We start from the raw sequence: 6,000 nt of genomic DNA, 5'->3' as shown, positions 1-6,000 counted from the left end.
TGACAGGAAGATGGGGAAGTTGTCACTACCACACAGGTCGTCATGTGCTCTCCAATGGATACATGGGAGAAGTCCTGGGCTGCAGATTAATAAATCAATAGCCGAGTAACTACCATGAGCCACACTGAAATGTGTGGCGGCCCCAGTATTTAACAGGCAGAGGTCGAACAGAGACAGTAAAATTTCGACATCTCTGCCTCGGCCAGTAAGCATGGTGCCACCATAAAAAGGGTTATGTTCGTTAAAATCTCCCAAATGTAAGAAAGGTTTAGGGAGTTGATCAACAAGCGCAGCTAATACATTCAGGGTTACTGCCCTATCTAGAGGAAGATATACATTACAGACAGTTATTTCCTGCATCGTCCTTATTCTGACAGCCACATTTTCAAGAGGGGTTTGGAGGGGCACGGTTTTACTACAGGCCGAGTTTAGGACATAAACGCAAACTGCACCTGACACTCGATTATAGTCGCTGCGGTTCCTTTAATATCCCTTATAGCAGCAGAGGGCAGGGGTCCGCATTGCCGGCAACCAAGTTTCCTGGAGAGCAATGCAGAATGCATGTGCAAGGCTTAACAGTTTCCGTAGCTCAGCCAGGCGGTGGAAAAATCCGGCGCAATTCCACTGGAGGATAAGGTTATCATGAGACTGGGAAGGCAAGGAACATTTAGTGAGACAGTTTACGCCTCAGGGTCACCTGCTGCCACCGACTTATTACCTGAGTAGCCTATATCCATTTTGTCTGAGAGTCTGGCAAAATCTAGGTCCTCAGTGGACGCCACAACATCCACCTTATCCGCAGACACAGAGCTTGTAGGTAGCGGTGGTGTGGTTGCCACCGCAATTCCCTTGATGTTGGGAATCTTCTTTTTGGATTTATCTCGCTGCTCCTTGGGTTTCCCGGGCTGGGAGGACTTCACTGATTCAGTCTCCAGGACAGAGGATGAGTGTGAAACCCTATGACCACCTGCTTTTGGGCTCTTCAGACACTGGCAGGTGTCATCTTTCCCACTAGCAGAAACCTGGGGAATGATCCAAGGGACCCCTTCCTAGCGAGAGGAGGTGAAGAAGACTTACGCTTCTTCATTGCAGAAGTGGGGACTGATATCCCCGATGGTTAGGGGGGGTGGGGGTGTTGCTCCTGAAGTAGGTGGTGCAGGATCAACAGGGAGGCAAGTGCCCCACACCATCAAGGTGGAAGGTGTAGTCTTCTGGCACTGAGAGGTGACTGCGGCTGGCAGAGTGGATGTTGTAGCAGCGGCTTAAGATGATGTCACACAGAAAGGATGTAGTTGTTCAAATTTCCTCTTAGCCTCAGTGTAGGTCAGTCGGTCCAGGATTTTGTACTCCATGATTTTCCTCTCTTTTGGGAGAAACCTGCTGTCAGGTGAGCAAGGCACATGGTGTTCTACGTAGTTGTCACAGATGGGAGGTGGGCCACATAGTGTATTGGGATGTGATGGGCACCTGGTGTCTCAACAGGTGATGCTGGAAGTACAGTGGAAAGACATATAACTGAACTTCCAGCATTTAAAACACCGCATTTGGGGAGGGATATAGGGCCTTACATCACAGTGATAGACCATCACCTTGACCTTCTTGGGTAATGTATCACCTTCGAAGGCCAAGATGAAGGCCACAGTGGCTACCTGATTATCACCTGGACCCCAGTGGACATTCCAAACAAAATTTACACCTCGCCAATCTAAATTGGCGTGCAGCTTATCGTCAGACTGCAAAAGAAGGTTCCTGTGAAGTAATATACCCCTGACCGTATTTAAGATCTTATGGGGTGTGATGGTTACAGAAACATCCCCCAGCTGGTCACAAGTGAGTAACGCCTGTGACTGGGCAAAGGATGCTGTTTTGATCAAGACTGTCCTAGATCTCATTTTGGAGAAGCCCTCCACCTCCCCAACTTGTCCTCTAAATGGTCAACCAAAAACTGAGGATTCATCATCATGAAAGATTCCCCATCAGTCCTCGAACATACAAGGTACAGTGGCAAATAAGAGCCACTGCCATCCTTAGCCTGACATTCCTCCCATGGTGTGGGAAGGGAGAGGAACGATTTGGGGTTGTACTTCTGTGCGTTGAATTGAGGCCGTGAATACTTAGAGACTGTTGATGTTTGACCGCCAGCAAGAGATGATGTACTACACTTCATCATGTGTCATCTGCCCTGATGGTCCCCACTCTGACCAGGGACACTGCCCATGGGCGCCAACCAGCCACTGCAAAGGCCACTTGGCAGGATGACCACTGCCGGGAGTCCCAATGCCCTTGGCATACGTGGGGAGTTTATAGCGAAGGCGTGGCGTGAGCAGGACGATCCCTGTGTGGTCAGGGGGCTACAGCCAACAGGGTACATGGTGGCCCCACCACAGAGGACTGTCTACCGTGCTGTATATCAGGTGCAACCAAACAAACAAGTCCATTATCATGCAATGTAAGCTTTCACGGCCGGTATTGTCTTCACTTAAAACTCCCGGGCTGATAGGCCGTGGTCGAAATATAAAACTGTCTCCTGACGTTTCGTCTCCAACTGCGGGAGACATCCTCGGGGGTGATACGGCGAACTGCAGTTTTAAGTGAAGAAGTCCATTATCATCATCAGCGTAATAAACGAAACTTCAGAGTTGATGGAAAAATACGCACCCACGTGGGCGACCTCGCCCAACAGTTGGAGACTGAGCAGATGTGCAGACCCACGTCGACGAAAGAAGCGATAGGTCTCATGATGGACATGATGCATCATGTAAGGCGCCCTTCCCCAATTGGCTCGCTCTTCGGGAAAATTTTGAAGAAAGGTATGTCAAACCCTACATGGGACCATCACATAAAGGTCGAAACACGTGAGACTTCTTTCAGTCACCTCTTACGACAGGCAGGAATACCTTAGGTCTACTCTAACACCCAGAACCACAGGGGGTGACACGGCACCTTGTCATCCATAAAAATGAAGTCGTGAATGGCTCCAAATGGTCTCCAAGTGGATGAACATGACCAGTTGCAGTCAATGATCGGTTGAGTTAGACCAGAGGACCCATTCCATACCATGTAATTCCATGTAAACACAGCTCACAGCGGCATGGAGCCACAGTCAGGTTAACAATGCCTTATGGACAACCCGGATCCGTGGCCTTGTGGAATCTGCGCCACTCTCGAGTGTGCTACCACCAGCTCTTACCAACTGAATTCGGGACGCGTCTGACCAGGCCTCTGTTTTCTAGTCAGCTAGGGTCAAAGCGAAACGGTGACGAGACCTGGGGAGGCGCTGCAAGCGATGTCGTGCTATTAGCAAATGCACTCGCGTCGCTTGTCTGCAGCCATTGCCCATTAACGCCAAATTTCGCCACACTGTCGTACCTCCTACATTGATTTCCGCGTTTATTTCACGTAGTGATGCTTGTTTATTAGCACTGACACCCTACCTAAACGCCACTGTTATCAGTTGGTAAGTGAAGGCCATTGGTCACCGCGATGTCTGTGGTGAGAGGTAATGCCTGAAATTTGGTATTCTCGGCACCCTCTTGACGCTGTGGATCTCGGAATATTTAATTCCCTAACGATTTACAAAATAGAATTTCCATACGTCTAGCTCCAACTTCCATTCTGTGTTCAAATTCTGTTAACTCCCGCCGTGCGGCCATAATGACATCGGAAACCCTTTACGTGAATCACCTGAGTACAAATAACATTTCCGCCAATGCACTGCCCTTTAATAATACAACGTACACGCGATACTACACCATCTGTATATGTGTGTATCACAATCCCATGACTTTTCTCACCTCAGTGTTTTCCCAAGTGCTACTCAGCAGGATGTGGAACGAACAATTTATGAATGTGTGATACTATGCATCCTGTGTTACATTTTTGTCTTGTTTACTAGTTTCAGTACATTGTGGACGTAATGTTTGTTTTATGTCGGAATCTGTCCTTTGTTAAGTGTAATGTATATTCTGCATTGTCAAGACGAACTGTGAATGATATTTCCATTTTTCAAATAGCTATATGCGCAAGTAAAGAAAGAAAAAAACAAGTAATAAAATTATCCTAATAGGACCTCAATGAAATCATCACTTTATCTTTCCTGAATTGGTAAAATCTATAATACTGTCGAATTCGGTTGGTAGAAGGCTTAATTGAAGCACGCAGTAGACCTTTATAATGCATTTATAAACGGCGCTGCAGATCGATTATGGCAACCCTTTTTACAAATGAGTTCTCGTGTATCTTACAGGATGAGAGCAAATGTGTTCATATTTGGTGAAAGGAAGAAAGCATTTTTAAGGCTCCACACATCTTTTGACGGTGTGTGATTGGAGGGCACTGAGTTTGTAATTAGGATGGTACAAACGGTATCCCAAGGCCTCAATAATAAAATTATATATAAATCAGAAAAATCTGAATGGATTCCTTTGAGCTTCGGAGTTAATGACTCGAAACATATGTTTATCTTTCTATTAACATTGTGTTGGAGGAAAAACAACAGATCATAGCCGGTAGTCCAAAATGGTTCCTGCAAATAGCTTGCATACGTGATAATGGCGTGTAAAATTTTGACATACAACATTTATGTTGCCTGTTGAACAATGCGACACAAAAATCCGACCCTTCTAAGTACTTTCTCCTCGGTTTCAACAGCAGGTACTTACACCAACCAAATCGCGTATGCTATAGAAAACAGTCCGTACGATTAGGTTCCGCCAATCTTACTGCCCATGGTGTTACACCTCTCCTTTTAATCTAGCTATAAGGGCGTCACGTACATATCTACATTAATGTTTAGTCGTGCAGTGACCATCTTATTGGGGTTACGTTCTTTCGTGAGTAACAAAAGGCACATTCAATCTCATATTTTCGAATGAACACAAGGTGACGTGTGCCTATAAAGTGAGGTAGCACAATCCAAGGTCGTATACCTTGTGACGTCTCTGTATTTGTTTTAATTTCATATAAGCGAGTCAAAAAGCGTAGTTCGTCGATATAATTCGTATTGTTTTACAACGAACTTTAATAATAATGAAGAATGCGTTGTGTGTATATGTAAACGCGACATAAGAATTATTCGTTTGATAACGGTGACAGAAACACGTTCCTAGCAATTATTTAAAGGAATTTGCACTTTAACATGAACGTCTAGTGTAATCATAAGCACATTTCGACATTGCTTTCTGGGTGTGGGGGGGGGGGGGGGGGGCTTCTTGTGTTCTTTACTAATCAGACCTTCCTGAACATGAAAATTGTACCGGCCTTTTTTCCAGCACCCTCAATTTTCTCTGCCCAAATAACCCTACTGCCGATTTACTTCCTATTGGTTGCATAAGTCTATGTTACGCAGTGTAATTTTTACAAATGTGGGAATAGTACATGGTTGTAGGATGGTGAAGCAGACAGGGAAATAAACTTCTTACCTGATGTCCCGTTATCACCGCAGATATCATCAGTTGAGAGCGAGAGTTAGAAGAGGATGCTTACGCACGCTGTTATAACTAGCGTGATTTTATCGAAGCTGTGCACAAAATGTTAAGAAGACAGTAAGTGGATGGGCCAGATACGTTTTGTTACATACACTACTGGCCATTAAAACTGCTACACCAAGAACAAATGCAGATGATAAACAGGTATTCATTGGACAAATATATTATACTAGAACTGACATGTGATTACATTTTCACGCAATTTGAGTGCATAGATCCTGAGAAATCAGTACCCAGAACAACCACCTCTGGCCGTAACACGGCCTTGATACGCTTGGGCATTGAGTCAAACAGAGCTCGGATGGCGTGTACAGGTACAGCTGCCCATGCAGCTTCAACACGATACCACAGTTCATCAAGAGTAGTGACTGGAGTATTGTGACGAGCCAGTTGCTCGGCCACCATTGACCAGACGTTTTCAATTGGTGAGAGATCTGGAGAATGTGCTGGCCAGGGCAGCAGTCGCACATTTCCTGTATCCAGAAAGGCCCGTACAGGACCTGCAACATGCTGT

This window comes from Schistocerca americana, chromosome 1, assembly GCF_021461395.2.
Source record: "Schistocerca americana isolate TAMUIC-IGC-003095 chromosome 1, iqSchAmer2.1, whole genome shotgun sequence".
In the NCBI taxonomy this organism is placed as follows: Eukaryota; Metazoa; Arthropoda; class Insecta; order Orthoptera; family Acrididae; genus Schistocerca; species Schistocerca americana.
The sequence above is the reverse complement of the archived record's forward strand: the minus strand, read 5'-3'. Positions refer to the sequence as shown.